The sequence below is a fragment of the Dromiciops gliroides genome, chromosome 1 (assembly GCF_019393635.1).
Source record: "Dromiciops gliroides isolate mDroGli1 chromosome 1, mDroGli1.pri, whole genome shotgun sequence".
Lineage (NCBI taxonomy): Eukaryota > Metazoa > Chordata > Mammalia > Microbiotheria > Microbiotheriidae > Dromiciops > Dromiciops gliroides.
In genome coordinates this window covers 281,946,003-281,969,223 of record NC_057861.1, presented here as the reverse complement: position 1 = coordinate 281,969,223, position 23,221 = coordinate 281,946,003, and the positions used below count along the sequence as shown (strand labels likewise).

Sequence of the window (23,221 nt, the reverse complement as noted above, 5' to 3'; positions counted from 1 at the left end):
TTAAGTGACTTGCCCAGGGTCACACAGCTAGTAAGCATCAAGTGTCTGAGGCCGGATTTGAACTCAGGTACTCCTGAATCCAGGGCCAGCGCTTTATCCACTTCGCCACCTAGCTGCCCCATGGTGAAATGGCTTTAAGCATGATTCTAGTAACAAAAGAAAGAATGAGAGGCCAAAGACTTGTAGACTACACAGCAGCTTAATGTCTGTTTGTTTGTTTTTTGTGGGGCAATGAGGGTTAAGTGACTTGCCCAGGGTCACACAGCTAGTAAGTGTCAAGTGTCTGAGGTCACATTTGAACTCAGGTCCTCCTGAATTCAGGGCCAGTGCTTTATCTACTGTGCCACCTAGCTGCCCCGCTTGATGTCAATCAGTAAACATTTTACTAGGTGCCAGGTACACTGTGCTAAGCAATCTTGATATAAAGAGGAAAAAAAATCCTGCTGTCAAGGAGGTCACAGTCTAATGGGTGAGATGACCTGCAGACAACTATGGAAAAACGAGCTGCTTATAGAATAAATTGGAAAGAATCAAAGGGGAAAGACACTAGAAGGCATTAGGGATGGCAAAGGGCTTCTTGTAGGTGAGATTTTATCTGGGACATGAAGAAATGCAGGTAAACCAGGTGGCAGAGATTAGGAAGAAGGAAGTGTCTTGTTTGAGGAACAGTAAAGAGGCCAGTATCCTTGGATTGAAGTAGATTCGGGGGGCCAGGTGATGAAGGGCTTCAGGCCTGTTCTTTAAGAGTGTCATTTTGGCAGTTGAGCCTGGATTGTCATGGGGAGATACTTTAGGGGACCAGCTAGCTGGCAGGTTATTGAAATAGTCCAGAGGGGTACTTAGATGGAAGGAGTAACATTCTCACAGCAATGATAAGAAATCAATGGTAAAACAAAACTACTGCAGAAACCTGGAAAAATTCTAGATTAGTGATATCATCAGATGCTAGAGATTCAGTTACACTGATAATTCTCAACCTACTCATCCAGCCTAACCTCTCAGCTGAATTCCTGACTCACATATCCAGTTGCCTATTCAACGTCTCAAACAGGATTCCCCAAGAGACATCCTAAACTCAATGGATCCAAAATCTTAACATGCTGTCTTTACCCCCAAAGCCTCCACTCTTCCTAACTTCTCTCATGCTGTTGAGGGCACCATAATATTCCCAGTCACACACTCTCCCAACCAAAATGTCATCCTCATCTCAACCCCACCTCCCCATATTCAATCTACTGCCCAGTCTTGTCCATTTAATCTATGTAGCATCTCTCCTACACTTCCCTTTCTCTCCTCTGACACTAACACCACCTTGATGCAGGACCTCACTTCTGGACTATTTGTTGTTGTTTTTTCCTTGGTGGGGCAATGAGGGTTAAGTGATTTGCCTGGAGTCACACAGCTAGTAAGTGTCAAGTGTCTGAGGATTTCATGGAGAAGAGGGATTCCATGTGTTATGTGTGACCCCTTAAGGCCAAACTAAGAGCAGTGACAAACGTGGCAAAGAATCCAGGTTAGGGTTGATGGAAGGGGAAATCTCCTAGCACTTAGAAATATCCAGAAGTGGCATGGCCTACCTCAAAAGGGGATGGTTTCTCCCTCCACCTCCTGAGACTTGTTTACACAGAGGCTCTGTGAACACTTGTGAGCTAAGTTAAATTAACAAGCATTTATTTGTTAAATAACTGGCCCTCTGCTAGGCACTAAACACAGAAACACAATGGATGAAAGGATCCCTACTCTCAGAGAATTTGCATTCTATGAGAGAGATGAAGTATGAATAGTATATAAACAATAAATACGTGGCCCTGGGCAAGTCACTTAACCCTCATTGCTCCACCAAAAAGCAAAATAAGTGAATAAATAAATAAAAGTAAAGTAGTTAGATAAAGGATGGAATCAGGAAGGACTTCACTTAAAGGGGGGTTATCAGCTATGTTTGGAAGGAAGAGGGTTTCTCTGAAGTAGTCATGAGGAAGTGGATGACTTTTCATTTGTGAGGGGAACTGACAATACTAGTTTGGCTGAAATGCAGAGTGGTCTAGGGAGAATGATGTCCAACAAGGCAGGGAAGATACTTTGGGATCAAGTTGTGAAGGGCTGTAAATGCTAAACTGAGGATTTCTATTCTATTCTGGAGGCAATCTGAGTGAAGCCCCTGGAGTTTATCAAGTAGAAGAGTGACATGGTTAGATCTGAGCTTAAGAAAAATCGCTTTGGCAGCAGTGTGCATAACAATGGTGTGAGAAGAGACTTGAAGCAGGGACAGCTGTTAGGAGAATTTAGCATTTATCTAGGGGAAGGTAGTTAGGTGACACAGTAGATAGGGTACTGGACTTGGAATCAGGAAGATTCATCTTCATAAATTCAAATATGGCCTCAGAAACTTACTAGCTGTTGATCCTGAGTAAGCCACTTTGCCTCAGTTTGCTCATCTGTAAAATGAGCTAGAGAAGAAAATGGCAAACCACTCCAGTATCTTTGCCAAAAATACCCCTAACGGAGTCACAGAGTCAGATAGTTGAAATGATTCGACAACAAGGGGATAAATGATAAGAGTCTGAACTAAAGAGAGATAATACCCTCATCTACTCCCATGGGTTTAATTATCTCTCTTCTGATGATTCACAGTTTATATATCCCACTCGTCATGTCTCCCCTGAGCTTCAATCTCTCCCTTATACCCCATTAGACATTCCAAACTGGATGTCTTTGATTAACCTCACATTCAACATAGAGAAGACAGAACACAATATTTTGTTCTTTCTCTCCTGCTTCTACCCCAACTGCCTAGTTCTGCCCTGTAAGACTTTTTTTCCCATGGACAACTTCTGCACATATTTAAAGCCAGCTTAAAAGAAGGGGTTAGATGTGAGAGAGGAGGAAAGTCAGGGATAATGTTGATGTCATAAATCTGGGAGACTGATGCCTTGGACTAAAGTAGTGACAGGAGAGGGATAATGAGTTCTGCTCTGGATATGTTGAGCTTGAGATGTATTTTGGACATTCATTTAGAAATGCCCAGGGCAGCTAGGTGATGCAGTGGATAGAGCACCGGCCCTGGATTCAGGAGGACCTGAGTTCAAATCCAGCCTCAGACACTTAACACTTACTAGCTGTGTGACCCTGGGCAAGTCACTTAACCCCAATTGCCTCCCCCCCCCTGCCCCCCAAAATAGAAATGGCCAAGAGGTCATTTGTCTCGTGGAACTGAAGGGAAAAGAGTATTTACATAGCACCTACTGTGTGCCAGGCACTGTGCTAAGCACTTTACAGATGTTATTTCATTTGATCCTCACAACAACCCCAGGAGGTAGGTGCTGTTTTCACCCCCATTTTACAGGTGAGGAAGCTGAGGCAGACAGGTTAAGTGATTTGCCCAGGGTCACACAGCTAATAGGTATCTGAGGCTGGATTTGAACATGGGTCTAACAAATTCCAGGCCCAGCACTATCCTCTGGGCCACTTGGCTGCTCAGGGAAGAGATTGATAGATTTCTATAAGGGAGTTATCCAGATAGAGGTGATAATTAAATCTATGAGATTTGATGGTTTTCCTAAAACGTAGAGCATAGTTAGGGAAGAGTAAGGGCTTAGGACAAAACCTCGAAGAGACTGGTTCAGGAAGGGAATCAGTGGGAATGAGTGCTAAGAAAGCCCAGAAAGGAGAAATTAGCTAGGAGGCAGAGAGACCAAGCATTTCAATTGATGCACAGATTTGTTTGGTCCTCTAGGTATTCTTTTTGTTTTGTTTTGTTTTGTTTTGTTTTGTGGGGCAATGAGGGTTAAGTGACTTGCCCAGGGTCACACAGCTAGTAAGTGTCAAGTGGCTGAGGCTGGATTTGAACTCAGGTCCTCCTGAATCCAGGGCCAGTGCTTTATCCACTGCACCACCTAGCTGCCCCCTCCTCTAGGTATTCTTAAATTCTTGTTCTTCTAGTGTTAACTGTCAAAACAGCAAATAAGTTGGAAAGCATAATGACTAAAAATAGACCACCAGATTTGACAATTAAGAGGTCTTTGGAGAGAATAGCTCCATTTGAATGATGAGGTTATAGTCTAGGTTGCAAAGCTGTGAGAACTGAGTGGGAACCGTGGAAGTAGAGGCTGGACACTGGGCAAGTCAATTAATCTCTTTCAGCCTCAGTTTCCTCAACTGTAAATTGAATATAATATTAGCACCTACCTCACAGGGTACTATTAAGGCAGTATCTGTGAAGCGCTCAGCACAGTGCCTGGCACATAATAAGTGGCACATAATAAATTCTTATTCCCTTCTCACCCCACATTTTGGTTTATACACACACACACACACACACACACACACACACACACACACACACACACACACACACACACACACACACACACACACACACACCCATGTGGAGTACAGGCTTCTGCAGGGAGGCTTGCAGGGCAGACTATATACAATAGGCATTCTCTGACTGGCTCTGACAGCTACAACCTGCCAGAGTTTAACTCCATTATCATAACCTTTAGGAACTTCAACATCATGTTAGGACTTTATTAGAGAACCCATAGAAAATATTTTACAAAACAGCTAAGAAGGAATTGTTTTTCAGTTTTGCAAATTATACACCATAAGCTTCCTTTAAATTAGTAGTTTTCCCAGTGTACTCACGTTATTTGAATGCAGCTTTTCTGAAACATCAATTTTATAAATCAAGCTACTTTTATAGAGTTTGGTTATTTCTGCTTTTTGGGGGGTATTTAATGGGAAAAGTAAGAGTTTTTTGTTTTGTTTTGTATTTGCAATCATACCATGGAATTGTAGAATCTTTGATTTGGAAGAGGGACTTCATCACCAACTTCTGCTTGAAGTCGTCCATTGAAAGGGAGCTCCATACCCTGTAAGGCAAGCAATTCTATTTTAAACAGTTCTGATTGTTTAAAGATCTTGTCAGAGATGGGGGGGCTGAAATGCATGTGGGCTAATTTTTTGGGGGGAGACTAAGGGATAGTACAAGAGACAGCCTTTAGTATGTGATGAAAGGTCTAAGGATGATTGAGACCAGTTTCACGGCTTGGATGGAGCACTTTTTTGAAAAGATCACAGATCGAGGGAAGTCTCAAACTAAGTAGGAATCCTACTTGTTGAACTGAAATGTTGTCTTCCCTTTAACTTCCAGTCACCTGTCCTCATTCTGCCCTTTAAGGCAAAACATAACAAAAGGAATAGCTTGTCCAAGACAATCCCTTCAGGTAATTTACAGATAGCTTAAGATAAATAGGATAGCTTTTCATGCCCAGGGTCTTCTCTAGACCAGATGTACCCAGGCTTAAAACTGGTCCTTTTTTGGGATTGTTTGTTGAGTTCTCTTGGTATTCTGGTTATTTTCCTCTGGTATTCTCCCAGCTAGTCAGTATCCTTCCTAAAATATATAGAACATGACACTACATGTAATATTCAAGATAGAATCCTGGGATCATAACTCTAGAATTAGAGGCCTTCTAGACCAACCCTCTCATTTTACAGGTGAGAAAATAGAGGCCCAGAGAAGTTCTGTGACTTGCCTTTCAGCTCTACAAACTTGTCAACATCAGAAGGGAGATGTAAATATAGGTCCATGGACTTTTGAGTCACCATTCTTTCCCCATATCACTTTGTCTCTAGTAGTGAGGACAGCAGGATGCCATCTGCTCAGTCTGGGTACTGTATTGTTTTTTTGATGACACCATAAGATAGCATTCGTTTTTTTCAACTTCCATGACTAACAAATGACATGTATTCGAGCCCTAGTCCCCCTTGTCGTTTACTTGTGCAGTTGATCCTTTCTGAACCTGAATTTAGTATTTACATATCTTCATTCAATTTAATCTTGTTAGCTTCAGTTCACCAATATAGCTTCCCCCAAATATTTTTGTTATAATTCTGTCTCTCTCTATGTGATAGTTGTCTTTTGTAGCATTGTCAAGTCCAATTTTGATAAGTATTCTGACTTACTTTTATTTCTATCATTTATTGTTTTTATATTACCTTCATTTCCCACTATACCCCTCCCCAAAGCCATTCTTTATCATAAAGAGGTTAAAAACAGTTCAGCAAAACTAACAAACATATAAAAAATGTCTGAGGTTACATATTATACGTATTCCATAACCATATTGTTCCACTTTTGCAAGGAAGAGGGGGAAAGTATCTTTTCATTCATTTTTGGGAGGAGGGGAGGGGCATTCACTTTTGGGTTTTTTTTGGGTTTTTTTTTTGTTTTTTGTTTTTTGCAGGGCAATGAGGGTTAAGTGACTTGCCCAGGGTCACACAGCTTAGTAAGTGTCAAGTGTCTGAGGCCGGATTTGAACTCAGGTCCTCTTGAATCCAGGGCCGGTGCTTTACCACTGCGCCATCTAGCTGCCCCGGGGCATTCATTTTTAATTCTTTTCTTCTTGTTCTTTCCATTTTCATAGTTACTTTCATTTAAAGATCTCCATCAAAGTTTCCATTAATCCTTTTTGGGTTAGTAGTACAGTCATGGCATAGTGGATAGGGCACTGGATTTAACTGAGTTCAAATCCTACTTCAGACATTTCCTTCTTAAAAGTTTGCATACGTCACTTGCCTTTATCTGTGGGTCAAATTTCCTCATTTGCAAAATTGATAAATTATATTTGATGCCTTCTGAAGCTCCTTCTGGCTTTAAATCCATTGTCCCGTGAGCCTATGAAACTACCTAACTATATACTGTCATCTTGTCTGTCACAAGCAATTTGTCCCTCTTGAATTGGACCCATGATTTTGTTGGATTAGGGGATCTCTGGGATGTAAATTCTCCTACTAATGCAAATAGGCAGCTTGTATGTTGTCTACAATTGTGTGTGCGTGTATTAATATTGTTGCTGCTGCTACTGTTGCATTTAACATGTGCCTGGCACATAGTAGGCACATAAAAAATGTTTACTGATAGATGAATATGTTTGTAATCTCATCAATGTGGGCACATTCTCCACTGATAAAATAGGAATTCATCCTTGCCTGTCCATCCTGTGGGATTTGTTTCTGCCCTTCTGCAAATCCAATGCATGGGGACATTGCAGTACGTTAGGAACCTTTGTCTCATCTTTTGGATACTGTGTAGGTACCACTGTTGTCCATCTGTAATACCTTGCTCCAGCCCCATGACTTACTCTTTTCTCCTCATTATACCTTACTTTAAAATGACATCTCACCTTTTCCTCTGTTTAATTCCTCATCTAAACTGTGTTTTAGTTTGCTTATCCCTAACACAAGCTTCCCTTCAGTGCCCTTTGGGTGATCCTCAACTTCAGTTACTTGCAGTGATCCAGCATTATTGGAATACTATTCTTCTCAAAAAGTTTCTCTTTTGTTTCAGGAGAAGATTGTGGTTATTAAAATAACTATGCCTTTTTCTAACTCTAAAGTTTTCAAAGTGCTTTACGTATATTATCTTATGTGAACTTTACAGCAACTCTGAAGTAGGTATTACAAGTATCATTATCCTCATTTTATAGATGAGGAAACTGAGGCTGAGAAAACACCTATTGTCAGTGCTAGGATTTGAACATGTCTTCCTATATCTTTTATGAATATAATTCTTTAAAACATGTGGACAGTGGTTAACAGTCAAATTAGCAAATGGCATGAATTGCCCTGAGAACTGATTAAAGTATATTTAAAATCTTTTTTCCTCTTTTGTGTAAATTTAGTTATTTAGTATTGTTTTAAAAGGGCCAGTATAGGGGACAGCTAGGTGGTGCCGTGGATCAAGCAATGGCCCTGGATTCAGGAGGACCAGAGTTAAAATCCAGCCCCAGACAATTACTAACTGTGTGACCCTGGGCAAGCCACTTAGCCCTCATTGCCCTGCCCACCCCCAATTAAAATTTAAAAAATAAAAAAGGGAGCCAGTTTGTCTCTTGCTAGGATAAGATATGTTAAGGTACAGCACTATTTAGTTTTTTTCAGATTTACAAGGTATACATCTTTAACTAACAGAGAGGGAGCAAATTAAATTGGCTGGGAAGCCGGGAGTTAGGGGGGTGGGGGTTAGACTGCATTGAACTCCTCATTAATGTCACCAACTTTATGTAAGTTTGTTCCAGTGATGCCTTAAATGGCTGACTAGTAACCTTAAAAAATCTGTGCAGTCCCTAAAAGTGATTTATTTCCTCTTCATTGGTGTTCAGACTAAATGTCTGATTGGGTTTTAGTGGATCAACAAATTGTTGACTTTCCACATGACAGCAGTTTTTGTATAGGTGTAGGTAGTGATGTCATTTAAGTATAAATTGATGTAATGAAAAGTTTCAGTGGAAAAAATAATTTCAACTGCATTTAAATTGTATCTTTATAGGCAAAGAAGTGTGGGAAATTGAGCATTTGCTTTGTAAATTTGATCAATGGGGATGTCCAGTTGGAATTATTGAATTCAGAGCTTTGCTTTCTTTGAATTAGCCGAGTAATTGCTAGAACTCCCTCTACTTTGAATCCTTCGCCATTGTCTTAGCTTTCTACAGTTTCACTTTATCCATCCCTAGCTTACTAGGCCATCATGCTAAGCAGGACTGTACCTCTGTGGCACCTTGGATAGAGCACCATGCCTACAGTCAGGAAGACTTGAGTTCAAATCCAGCCCCATGGTTTGTTTGCTTCAATTGCAAAATTGAGATAATAGCATCTATCAGGGTTCTTTTGAGGATCAAATGAGATATTTGTATAGTGCTTAGCATAGGACCTGGCACATGGTGCTCATGAGGTTCCCATTAGGGTGTCCATTTCTGTTGTACTCTATTAATAGTGTCTTTCTATATGGATAGTCAGCATTTCTCACTTGTCTTGAGGGAATCATTCACTTCTTGGAGAGTTATGTTCAAATTCTGTCTGTGTTGTTTATTAGCTCATATTGATATGCCGTTTTTCTCTGAACTCCTAGAACTTAATCTTTATAGCATTCCTTTGCCAGTTAATCATATGCTGATTTTATGTCTTATTGCTACCTAATTTTCTGTGTGTCCTATTTTCCTGCTAGAACTTTTTTTAGAGCAAATCAAAAATTTGATCCTCAAATTTTTATTTTTGTAATATGACCACATTACTGTGCCTTGCATATATTTACTAGACTAATTGTGCCTTGCATATAAACTTTCAGTCAGTAGTTTGGTAGATTGGAAGGAGCTGGTCTAACCCTTTTATTAGATAAAGATACTGAAGCACACATATTAATTGTAGACAGAATCTTTAAAAACCATCATGACTTGGAAAGACTTTGTTATTATATTTCTGTTATTTTATTTTAGTATGAGATTTGCTCTCTGCCCATGTTATACATAATATGTAATCATTTTAGCTTTCTTTTTTGTATTTAAATTACAAACTTTTAGATTTTTAAACTTAAGTAGAGACTTATAGAAAGAATTATTTAAAACTTTAAAATGAAATGACATTAAGCATAGAAACTGATGATCAAACATTTACTTTGCAGCTGTTTGTACCTGTGAACTGACCTTACCAAATACAGGAGGAGCACTATGTTTATTGGTTCTTCTGTTCAGTAACTTCAGAATCTATATTATACTCTCAGCAGTGCTGTTTTTATGTTATTGGTGTAATTATTACCCTGTTGGTAGTCTTTTCACTGTATCTGAAAATGTAGTCCACCTCCTGAGGACCAGAGGGAAAAGTGGTAGCACTTAATACCATTATTCCCACAGAGCCTCAGAAATGGGGACAAAAGTTTTTCAAGGTAATCTCACAATTGCTATTATTTTGAATTTATTTTATTTCAAAACAAGGTTCAATGTCTGCTTTGGTAAAATGTGAAAGCTGAAATAAGGTCAGACTTTTAGAAGAAAAAATGGAGAATTGTCTTAATAGCTTTTACTGGATGGAGAGTGTCACTATTGGAAAGGAGAATCTGGGATACTAATACAAACAGCTCCCATTTATTTTAGAGCTTCAATTTTTTTAACCCATTCCTTTTTTTTCCCTTTTTGAGTTTTTTTTTTAAAGGACAGACACATTATTAAGCTTCTATTTAATTTTCTTAATTAGGGGCTCAGAGTAGATTGCTATTGTATTCTATTAATTAAAGGTTATTTGTATATAGATTTACAGTGGTAAGAGCTCTCAGAATTTTATGCCAAACTGTGTAAATTATAACTGTATACTAATTTCTCTTAGCACCTCATTTTGTGCTTAATTCAGACTTCTAGAAAAGTATCCATTCAGTACTCTATAATCTTAACTATTTTTAAAGTCTTTTGACTTTACCAATTACTGCTTTGAACGAATAGAGACAAGTTTTTCTTACCAAATATTTGATATTTGTTTTCTCCACTTTTGTGTTTATGGATACAGTATGTACCTCCTCAGGCATAGGGATACGTTCTGAATTGATCACTATAAGAAAAAGCCAAAGCAGTGGAACATTAAGAACTCTTACACCCACAGTTTTTTCCCCATCTAGAATTTGCTTTAATATTTGACTGATTTGGTTATCATCTCTCACGTGTGAAGTTGTAACTAAGACCATTGTTGAAGCCAAGTTTATATGTGAGAAGTGGTAATTATTACTATTATTACTACTATTTTGAGTTTGCTGTGTTTATGTTCTGTACATTATGTTGTGCTGGATACTTTATGGAACATAGAAATTGATGAACCTTGCTCCCTAATCTAAACATTATTCCCACCCCTTTTCAGTATCATTTCATTTAGGCTTCTTTTCCCTTAAGGATTTCTCAGAAATTTAGCCCATTCCCTCAAATTCTGATGCATAACTGTTGGGATACCACCCTCCAAAGACATAAAAACACCGTTCATAGACTTAGTTGAATATTGATAGCAACAAGAGTTCTGGTGAAATATGTCTTGTATTTGTATGGCACTTGCAAAATTATTTTTCTTTTAGATGTTGTTTTGATGCTCCCTTTTTTCCTACACTTCTCAAAAACTGATCCTTGCCCCCTCGAAAAAGAACTCCCTTTTGTAACAAAGAAATGTAATTATGCAAAAATAAGTCAATAAATGAGTATATTGACCATGCCTGATAACATACACCTCATTTTGCACTAATATACCACCTCTTCTCTTGTAGGAGTTTAAACAATTTTCAGAATGCTTTCACACTCAATTATCTTATCAAACCAAATGTTGTAGAGGAAGTCCAGAGTCAATCTTCATTTCTTTTAAAACAAAGCTATGCTACTTTGTGCTTCTCTAAGCATCACTTGCTCGTGATCATAGATATTGGTTTATGCTTCAGTATCACCCTGGCCTCCAAATTGGCCATATTACTCTTGCCCTTGTTACCTTATCTTATTTCCACCTCCCATTTTGAATGGAAATAGAAATTTTTTTGGTCAAATTCTACACTATCTCCGCCCCACCCCTCAGTCCCCAAGCCCCCATTCCCCCATAGCTCTTTGCTCCTTTGAGATAAGAATTTCACTGCCAACAGAGGCTTATCTAAGCGGAATTAACTTTCCTCTCCAGGAAAAGCAGCTCTGTGTAATGGAAAGAGTGTTTAACTTGGAGTCAGCGGGGACTAGGATTTGAATCTTGGCCCCAGCACTACTATTTCTGTGATTTTAGGCAAAACTTTACTGAGTCTCACTTTCCTCATCTGTGAAAGGTGAATGGTAGCTACTGACATTTATGTAGCACTTTAAATTTTGCAAATCTCTTTACATTGTTGATTTTTTACTACATTGGGTGAGGTGGCCATTATAGGTGTTTATCCCCATTTTACAGAAGAGGAAAATAGGTGTTCAGGATTCAAAAATACAACTTATTTAGCTAGTATTTGTGCAACAAAGATTATTTTCTTATTTGAAAATGAGAAGAGAGGGTTCTATGCATAATCCTTTACTATTACTTGATGAAGTGATGTCTGTTTATTCTGTGGATTTCAGACTTATTTCATCATATACTGTGAGAATGTTTTTCCTCTTCTTTTGGTGAGGGCATAGACTGTTTTTTGTTGATATTGTATGGATTTTTATTGATACTTCTTATATTTCTTTTGGCCCATATTACAGTTCTGAAAATACGCATTATTACTATTTTTGTGTTGATTGCTATAAAGGTGTTCTTTCCATTCAGCTTTGATTTCAGGATGCCATTAAGTTTCTTACAATATTCAGCCAGAGGTTTCTTCTTGACAGATTTTTATTCAATGTGTCTTGTCTGGAGGAGACCAAGGTGTTTTTATAAGTATCACCTTCTTCCATTGCTTTAATTTGAACCTCTGGATTCAAGCTCATAATACTTTATCTGTCCTTCCTTGCCTGTGTTTATAATTTAATACAGACATGCCTTGTTTTATTTTGTTTCTCTTTGTTGTACTTCGTAGATATTGCATTTTTTACAAATTGAAGGTTTGTAGCGTCATTTTCCGAACAGCGTGCTCACATAGTGTCCCTGTGTCACATTTTGGTAATTCTGGAATATTTCAAACTTTTTCATTATTATATCTGTTAATGGTGATTTGTGATCAGTGATCTTTGATGTTACTATTGTTTATGGGGCACCATAAACTGTGCCCATGTAAGACATTGAGCTTAATTGATGACTCTTGGGTGACTTTTCCACCAGCTGGCAGTTCCCCATCTCTCTCCCTTTTCTTGGGCTTTCCTTATTTCCTGAGGCACAACAATATTGAAATTAGGCTAATAAATAACTTCACTATGGCTTTTAAGTGTTCAGGTGAAAGAGTCAATCAGTGCAGCAAACTTCATTGTTGTCATAATTTAAGAAATTTCCACAGCCACCCCAACCTTGAGCAACCACTATCCTGATCAGACTGTAGCCGTCAACATTGAAGGAAGACCCTCCAGCAGCAAAAAAAAAAAAAGGAATAACTCACTAAAGGCTCAGATGATAGCATTTTTTAGCAGTAAAGTATTTTTAATTAAGGCATATACATTGGGGTTTTTTTTTAGATACAATACTATTACACACTCAATAGACTGCAGTATAGTTTCAACATCACTTTTATATTCACTAGGAAATTAAAAAATTGATGTGACTCACTTTATTGCAATATTCGCTTTATTGTGGTGGTATGGAACTGAATCCACAATATTTCTGAGGTGTGCCAGTACTTATTGAATACAAATGACATATTAATATCATTGGAGAAAGATTCTAAATGGTGCAACTTTTTTTTGGATGGCGCTAATAGCTTAATGTCATCAAGCAATTTTATAGACTCTTTTGACTTGTTTTTAATTTGGAAGCCACATTTCATTATTTTTAGAACATATATTATATTGGATTTGAGGTTAGGCAGAACCATAGCTAAAATATCTCCCGAAAAATGTCACATTTTACATACTTATTCTTAATGTTACTGTGTTGATGGCATGTTTTTAAAAGATAGGTTTTTCATGTGGATATCAAACTCATTGGAATTCTCCTTATGCTTTTCAGTTTGTTTATGTATTTGCAGTATATGAATAAGCTATGAATGTGGAACCAAGTCAAAGAATAATAATCAATAAAGGTGTATCTTTATAAAGCCACTTTCATGTGGCTTTTTCAGTAATTACTGAATCAATAACACTTCATACATCTGGGACTTTCTAGCCCACTCTTTTTGCTCCTCTGCCAATATATTGTTTTCTTGTAAATATTTATAGATTCTTAAAAAAGTAATCTGTGAATGATTTGTATAAAGCAAATAAATATGTAATTGGCCTGTATTTGGAGGAGTCACTGGGTTATTTTTGTGTATGTGTGGTTGTTTGTTTTTTTGTAGTAGATATATGAGGCCTTCTGTTAAGAAAGACAGGTTTAGACTTGCATCTGAGAGTACCCTGTTAAAGTACTGGTAATTTATACACCACTGTGAAGCATTTGATCCAGTAATGATGGATCTTATATGCCCCTCCTCCTCCTGATTTTGTAGTGACCCAACTGTTTGTCAACTTCCTTGGCAAAAGACGTTATCATTTGTTATATTGATGATACTCCAGCTTTCTGTTTCTTGTTTTGTCCAACTTGCATTTTTGTTGTGTTGTTGTAATATAGACCAGAAATTGTTTACATCCTTCTCTCTTGCGGTTTCTCTCCTTGCTATGATTACTTTGCTTCTCAACCTTCTAGAGAAGGTTTTTGATTGATAGTTGGCTGTTTGCTGCTTCAGCTCCTTTTATGTTTTCTGACTTTTTCTTGCAATTGCTTATTAAAGGGAAACTAGAATTTCTGAAGGGGCAGCTTGGTGGTATAAAGGATTTAAGCATCAGGTCTGGAATCAGGAAGATTCTTCTTCCTGAGTTCAAATCTGGCCCCAGACACTCAGCTGTGTGAGTCTGGGCAAGTCATTTAATCCCGTTTGCCTCAGTTTCTTCATCTGTAAAATGAGCGGAAGAAGAAAATGGCAAACCACTCCGGTATCTGCCAAGAAAACCCCAAATTGTTCGTGAAGAGTCAGATACAATTGAAAAGCAACTGAACAACAACAGGATTTCTGATATGTTTCTTTTCTCTTGCTTTTAATTGGACAATGTAAAGTTTAGGTTTACTACTGGGAGTCTCGGCTAGAAAGTTACTCTGTTCCAGTGCCTTTGCTCAGATCTCCAATAGTTTCCTCTCATGTTGCTTCTGCCATCCTGATGTTTGCTACCTGCCCTTCCAGATGTTGATTTGATCGTTCCACCTTTTCTTTTATGAATCTTACTGTTGTAGTGGTTTCTGCATATCCTGCTGAGTGCAGGTCCTGAAATATTTATATAGTTTTGCCAGAAACTGTAATTATAGCAAATGCTAGCTTTTTTGAATTATTCTCTGGGTCTTCTTTAGGGTTTAATGCTTTCAAACTTTAAAATGTAAATTTCAGTCATTTCTATTTTGTTGTAGATTGGAAGAGCTTTTGTGGAATAGCCTACGAATAAAAAATAATAGAAATTAATATTGTTATGGTAATTAAACAATAAACAATTTATCTTCAACACTTGTTGCTGGAGCAGGAAGAGAAAATGTTTTTGTTCTAAGAAGATGAAGATGAGTAGCTTTTCTGAAGGGGATTTTCCATGTGTCTTCAAGGGTTGGGGTTTCTTTTTGTTTTTGCTGTAATTACAATGATTCTTTAGCTTAATTTCTCTTAAATTTTTACTTTTTTTCATAAAAATGGATCAGCAATTTTCTTTTGAATTATCTGTCATGATGTGAGCCATTCTTTCACTTATAATGGAATGGAAAGATAGATAGAAAGAGAAAAGAGGGGAGATTTCCTGAGCAAGGTCCAGAAGAAGAGAATGGAGAAAGAGGATGGTTTTTAGAGGATGGGGGTGTATTTTTGAAAATTAGATTGTCTGAGATTTAACTGATTGCTGAATTGTGAAAAAGAAAGGAGGAATAAATATAGCATATGCTTGATCTTTCTAAAGGGAGAGAGGAGGCCAACTTTGTCTTGGCCACTGTTGGCCATATAGCTGGGCTGCAGATCCTGGATGAAATGTCAAGTAGGGGAGGGGCGGAGCGGGTGAGGTTTTAGGAAGGCGTTTGGTGGAAAAGGAAGCATCCTGTGACTAGTTTATTATACATAAGACTTTCTGACAGTTCAGTTCAACATTTATTAGATTCCTATCATGTCCCATCCACTGTACTTCGTGCTGGGGATACAGAGACAAAAGTGAAAAAAATCTCTGCCCTCAAAAAGTTTACACTCTAGTGGGAAAGTGGAGTGGGGGGGGGGGAGAAAGACACTTTGAAGGAAACCTAGAAAAGTAAATACAAAATACAATTAAAAGGTAATTTGAGGGGAGGATAGAGAACTGTTAACAGCTGGAGATCAGAAGAGTAGTCCTGTAGGATTTGGCATTTGGATTGAGCTTTGAATGGAGTCTTGGAATATTAGCTAGTCTCACAGTACCCCATGTTGGATGATTCAGGTGTGGAGTCTCAGTAAGCCATTGTCTCAGACATTGGCCTATTGTACAAGTTTTATCCGGCTATCTGTGCTGGTTGCCTTAGCAGATAATACAATGACTATCTTACTGTCTCAATAGGCTGAACAGACAAGTGAGGGTTCCCTTGAGGGATAGGGAGAAGGAAGGGAAAAGGTCCCCAAGTGAGCCCTATTATTTCTGAGACACAGAAAAGACAGCTTTGTATAGAAGCTGAGAGTTGAGCCTAAGTATTGACTAGAATATACATTTCATAATTCAGGAAAATATGAACTGGATTATCAGATAGTTGTAAGGAAGAAATTTGTCTTTTTCACAGAAGGCTATTCTAAGATTACAGCTGGGTGCTAAATACATGAGCATTAGAAAAGCTCTGGGAGCTTCTAATACTTGGAATGGATAGCACAGAAATAGGAAAATCACTTTGATTTGGTGTTTATAGCTTTTACATTGCTTATATGCCAACTCATTCTCTCAATATGAACAGCTACCCTGATTTTATAGATTTTGATTCAGTTCATTTCCATAAATATTTATTTAAAAGTTAACATGTGCAAGAAAGGCATTAGTCATAACTCCTTATTACTATTGTCTTTTTTTTTTCTTCAGGGCAGTGAGGGTTAAATGACCTGCCCAGGGTCACACAGCTAGTAAGTGTCAAGTGTCTGAGGCCACATTTGAACTCAGGTCCTCCTGAATGCAGGACTGGTGCTTTATCCACGGCACCACCTAGCTGCCTCTACCATTGTCTTTATAGCTACAGGAGTCCCACATTTCTTCAACTGTTTTTGTAATGGCAGACCTTTTCTGTAACTAACCCTCCATGTGTCCAAACTGTCCCAGCCCCCTTTTGGTTACTTTAGTGCCCTTTTCTGGCATAGTTTTATTAAATCACTGTGTTTTTTGTGTGTGTGTGTGCATCTTAATGTGCATGTGTACATATATATAAACCACCAGAACTGCATACAATCTTTCAGGTATGGATAAACTAGTTTTCTTACAAGGTTAGATTATGTTTTGTTTTGTTTCCAAATGCTTCTTGATAATGGCAAACATTTTTTTTACCTTTGTTAATGGAATAGTAAATATGGGACCAATATCTTTATTATTTTCATGGCTCCAGTGCACTTTGGCTTCTCTTTCAAATTTGTATAATGGGGCAGGGGAGAGAGCTGTCTAGCAAAAGAAAGAAGCATTTAAAATTTTTCAGGCTCTCTGACCTCTCACCCTACATAGAAAACTTTGGATTCTTTTTGAGAGAGGAATCCAAATTCTGAATGTAGAAACATCTATTTGATTACACTCTTTTCAGTTTGCTTTCTTTTTTGATCTAGTCTCTTGTCACATATATAAATCTGGTTTACACACACGCATGCACACACACACAGAGATACATAAATACACATCATTACACACATATAACTGAAGATAAAAATATTTATTCCATAACTGTATAACTTGTTAAAATCAAATATTTATCTGTTTTGAAAATGATGAGATTTCCCAGAATTGATTTTCTTCTTGATCTTATAATGCTGGGCTTATTAAATATTCTTCTGAAAATATTTTAAACTTTTGTTCACTTATATATTAGAATTGTATAGTGTTTTGGGAAGAGCACTAGATTTGTAATTAATTACCTACATGGGTTCAAATCCTGTCCTTGCTACTTGACAACTGTGTGACTTAGCCAAGTCATTTCACTTCTCTCGGCCTTAGTATTGTAATCAGTAAATTGAAGGTGTTGGTCTAGATAACTTCTGAGGTTCCTTCCAGATCTAAATCTGTAGTCCTGTGATCTTATTATCATTTGCATTATTATTAGGTTGTAGATTTAGAAATGGAAGAAAATTCAGATTATCCAGTTGCTTAATTTTCATTGTAAAATGATTGAATGTTAGATACTTGTTAGTATTCCATGAGAATACATCACAATTCCATTTTTATGGAAAATATTGAATTCAAGGTCATTCTAAAGAATAGGTTTTCTAGAAAACTGTAAATTTGCAGTTCTAAGGATTTAAATTTAAAATGTACTTCTCCATTGAAAAAATATGCTACTTCCTGGCCTCTTCCACCTCCCCCCATTTCTTTTGTGATACTGCCACCATGCTTTTTCAAAATTTCTTCATTGCTACAGCCAGCAAGTTGGTCTTCCCACCCATGTCTCTCCTCATTCCAGTCTATCCTCTAGTCATCTATCAAATTGATCTTCCTAAAACATAGGTTTGACCTTCTTACTTAAACTCCAGTGGTTCCCATGTCACCTCCTGGGTCAAATATAGAATCCTCTGTTTGGCTTTTTGAGCCCTTCTGTTCCTCAAACAGGACACACCCATCACCCAACTGAAATTTCCCCCATTTTTCGCCAGCTGACCCCCATGTCTGGAACTCTTGCCTCTTCATCTGCACATCCTAATCCCCCTTACTTGCATCCAAGGTCCCATCTTGTACAAGAAAAATTTAATCCTTAGTGCCTTCTCTCTGAAATTACTTGCAAATTATCCTACAAATATCTTGTTTGTACATAGTTGTTTGCAGGTCGTCTCCTCCATCAGACAGTCCTCTTATACCCTCTTCCCCACTCCCTTTATACTGTTGATTTAGTGACACTAGGGCAGCTAGGTGGTGCAGTGGATAGAGCACCAGCCCTGGAGTCAGGAGGACCTGAGTTCAAATTTGGCCTCAAACACTTGACACTTACTAGCTGTGTGACCCTGGGCAAGTCATTTAACGTCAGTTGCCTCACTAAGAAGAAAAAAGAAAGAAAAAGATTTAGCGACACTGGCCTCCTTCCTATTCCTTCCACTAGATACTCTATCTTCTTATTCTGGAAATTTTCACTGGCTGTTTGACATACCTAGAACTCTCCCTCTTTATCTCAGCCTTTTGGCTTCCTTACCTTCCTTCAAATCTCAGTTTAAGTTCCATCTCCAGGAAGCCTTATCTGATTGCTGCCCTGTGCCCCACCCCCGCCCATGATGGTGTCTTCTTTGGTTAAATATCTCTAATTTTTCTTGTCCATAGCTGTTTGCATGATTAGACTGCCATTAGACTGAGTTCCTTGAGAGCATGGGGGAGGGGGGCGGGGTTGGAGAAGGAAATGAGGAAGGGGCATCTTTCTTTTTGTAGCTACCTAGACATAGTAGGCACTTGTCAACTGACTGACGGTACTATCTATCTCTTAAGGTTTTTGAAAGCATCAAATAAAATAATGTAGATAAAGCACTATGGTCTGAACCTACGATTTCATTAATATGGGGAATTTTCAGTGTTAGAAGCTCACTCTACTGATGCAGATCAGCTGGAGAATTTTCTGGGGCAGCTGAGAATTTTAGTGCCTTGCCCATGGCGTCACCCATGCCAGCAGGTGGGTCTTCAACTTAGGTTTTCTTCACTCTGAGTCTAGCTGTTATACTACACTGCCTCTCTCTTTGTGTGTCTGCGTGTTTCTCTCATTCTTTTATATGAGAATATAAATCATTAGCAGTAGTTGATATAAATAGAGAATTTTTATTAAGTTTTTACAAAATTCCTTACTTAGAGGGCAATGGTAACACTATTTTAAATCCCTGATTAGCTGGGAAAGACTGTTTTTGTACTAGCACAACATTTCACCTAGTGTAATAAATAATACTTTGGGTATAAATAGTCTTCTTGTGACTATTTTCTAAAGCTTATTCAGGATTATAAGTACTGATTTAAGTAAGGGTTTTTTTTTGTAGCATTATCTAAATTCAGCATCAGTACTGGTAGGATAGCCCTCTGCTATGTGTCATCTTTTTTAGGGACTTACACTTTTTGGGTGATAATTTAATTGTTTTATCTTTTCATTAAATTTTAATTTTAAAAGGACAAAAATCTGATACAACAAAATATCTGCAAACCATGCCTCATAGCTAAAAGGTCAAAACAAAATATATATATTTGATTCTTTCTTCATTTATATAGATTCTTGATTAGTAGACTTTAATTATTTCAAGGTGAGCTGCTAATCCACAAAAAAAATTAATTTATTTAATTTTTCAGTTATCTTACAGACTGCTGGTGACATCTTAAAAATTTATAGAATTTTCAGATCTTATATTTGTTACTGTCTAAGTAAGGAGTACTGACCAGGAAGGAAAGGGGCTATTGGGTATAGAATTAGATGTGTTTCAGGTGTTTAAGATAAGCTTCTTGTATATAGGGTTGTTTCATTTTTTGTATTTGTTCCCCCAGTGCTTAGCACAGTGTTTGGCACCTCCTAGGCACTTATTGGATCTTTGTTGACTAATTGGTTCAAGGTTAAAAGGACTGGATCTGCCATGAACTCTTGAGCTTGTAGGTGGCCCAGCCTGACTATCAGCATCCATCCACACATCTGCTGGCATATAATTCTACTTCTACACTGACTGTCACTGTCTTAAGTCTCCCTGGGTGCCCTTTGTTCCCTTACTCTGTCTGCTGTTGAAGTCTTTTGCTTAGAAAAGAATTGCCCTTGGGATCAGACCTCCCTTTGACCCACCTTTGGGACCAAGCAGCTCTCTATACCTTCTTGATGATGACCCCCTGGGAGTCGTGGCATTAAGCCCCATTTTGGAGAGTCCCAGTGAAACTTGAGTCCCTGAGAACCATGTCCTTTCTGCTTGGCTTCTAGTACTTTTTACAATCCTTTTTACAATTGAACCCAGTGATGGTAATCAAAAGAGAACTGCAGTAAAATTTCTCTGATCCTTTGTTCTATGATATCATTTAAATTAGATTTATCTTCCTAAGGATCTATTTTCCCTCTTTGATGTGAGTTTAGCATAGCCAAATGACCAGGTGTCACTCATTGTTTGCTTTGGGGACCCATTGAAACCAAATCTACCAACTTCTTTCTTTACCTTCTTGAGGAAAGCTTGTTAGTTAACCTTTATATAGCTGGCTAGATAGTTAATAATAGCTAATTGCTAGCATTCATATGGTGTTTTAAGGCTTGCAAAGCACTTTACATTTGTTACACTATTTCGAGCCTTATAATTACCTTATGGGTAGATGATATTATTCCCATTTTACAAATGGAAAGACTGAAGCCCAGAGATATTAAGTGGTTTGTTCAAGGCCACACAGGTACTGAATATTAGAACCAGGATCCAAACATAGGTCTTCCTGACTCCCAAATCTCAGCTTCTATCCACTGTGCTGTCAAGCTGTTACTTTGTGGTTGGGACACAAATACAAGAAAATAAGATGGTCTCTACCCTCAAGGAACTTATATTCTGATACAGGAAGACACTGTATAAATACGAGTGAGACGGTTGAAGGATGCAAGGAAAAAAACTTCTGAGGAATGAAGCAGTGCAGAGGGTGAGCTTCGCTGGGGTCTCAATGGGGACTTAAGTGCTATCTATATAAAAGTAGGAATTTAATTTTGGGAATTTTAGTGTCATTATCTCAGCGAACATAAAACACGTCTAAAAGTTTTCATTTAGATTAGATGATTTTCAAGTTGCCTTTCAACCCTATATCTTTTTTTTTTTTTTTTTGAGGAAAAAAGTTTCATCAAAATGAAAGGTTGCTAGATTATGTCAGACAACATCTAGGAAAGAAAACTTTTCAAGTTGAATGCCTACTGAAATTTAATGGGTGGCTGTAGAGGGATTCATAGTCTGTAAATCCCTGTGGAACAGACAGAAATCTTTCTTGGTTTCTGTTTCTTCCAACTTGATTTACTTTGTTCCACTCCCATTCTCCTCCTGCTCTTTTCCTCTTGCCATTCTCCAGTCTAGTGTCTCCCCTTATTAGAATCTATGGTCCTTGAGGGGAGGGACTGTCTTGTTTGCTTATATTGGCATCGCCAGCTGCCAGTGCAGTTCCTGGCACATCCTAAGCTTCTAGTAAAAGCTCTTCCTGCTGACCCACCTAGCCACCTCTGGAGACAGCCCACTGCGTTCACTCTTAGACAGATCTCATTTTAGGGAAGCCCCAGGATGGAGTGCTAAATCTCAGTAGATTAACTCACCATGCATGGGCAATGAGGGATCAGATTCTGGAAGTCTTGGTGGAGAGGACAGCAGCATATCCCTAAAGCAGTCCTCAAATAGAACTGGTCCTTGTTCCCTTTTGCCTTTAAAATCTAAATTCCTCCCCTTGGCCTTCAGAACCCTTTACTATCTGGCTGCCTCTCACTCTCCAGGTTTTCCTCACATCTATTACTCTCGTTCATGACCTCCACATGACAGTTCATATTTCTATAGTTAGTGTTTTAAGTGCTTTTGTATCAAATATGAGAACTAATTCGGCAGTCACCATTCATAAGACATTCAGATGTGTATGCCGTAGGGCCTGCTTACTTACCTGTCTGCCAGCACCAGGCACATTACTGGAAATTTAAAAATATGTTGGTTCATTTTAATTGTTTATTTTAGTACTTGGAAATATAATGGCAAAATGAGACAGACCCCTAGACAATCTTCCTTAACAGCTGGTTCTTACAAGTTTGCAAGATTAATCAGAACCAAAAGTCACTTCTGTAGAATGTGAGCTTCCTGAGGGCCAGGCCTAATTTGGCCTTTTTTTGTATCTCGGAACAGTATACTTAAAAATATTTATTGGCTAACTGAATCTGCACAAGACGCTTTAAGTGACTCTGAAAAACGAAAGACTAATGCTGCCAGTTTGCCTTAGCTACTACCACCAGCAGGATATTAGTGACCTATTCAAAGATAGTTCATTTTTGTAACTGCACGGAGTATATTTTAGTATTTTAAGCTACACCTACAACATAATGAAAAAAGATCGATTGGTATAATAAATCAGTAAGTATATATTAAGGGCCTGCTGTGTGCCAGACACCATGCCAGGAGTCAAGGACACAAAAAAGGGCAGAAGACAGTCCTTGCCCTCAAGAAGCTCACAACATAACGCACTGCAGAGTATTATTTTGTTCTTCAAACAGCCAATACTGAATGTAACCATATGTTATATAATGACGTGGGTAGAATGGGAGGAAGGGAACAACAACCATTAGATGTTAACAACAAAAAATTGTACTTTCATATAATCTCCTGAAGTGTATTTTATCTATGGTGAGGTGTGATCTATTTTTCCCAGTTTGCCTGTATTTAGTGTACTACAGAGCTTTCAGAATTGCCTCATTATAATATAGCTTCTCAGTTAATTCTAACTAGTAAAGTTAGCCCATTAGTCTCTTTTGTGATGTGATATGTGAGCTAGTTCCTTCAGGAAAGAGTTAGGCAAGCCTTTTCACTTGCAGTCTATCCTAAAATTGAAAGTAAAGTTCCAGTTTTTTCTTAATCTAATCATTTTATAAGAGGACTAAATGTTTCTACGTAATGAAAGTGGCTGTG

At 38.0% G+C, this 23,221-nt stretch overlaps 1 protein-coding gene across 9 annotated transcripts in view; it reads left to right on the top strand.

The window, feature by feature from the left end:
- NCOA2 (nuclear receptor coactivator 2) overlaps positions 1–23,221 on the top strand; it is a 361,979-nt gene that overhangs the window by 94,827 nt on the left and 243,931 nt on the right. For 6 of the 9 annotated variants that reach the window (XM_043988572.1, XM_043988593.1, XM_043988603.1 and 3 more), the window contains exon 3: positions 4,798–4,873. The exons of the other annotated variants lie outside the window; for them this stretch is intronic. The gene's annotated coding sequence lies outside the window, so the exon portion shown is untranslated. The remainder of the gene's footprint in view (positions 1–4,797; positions 4,874–23,221) is intronic. 9 annotated transcript variants of the gene reach the window in all.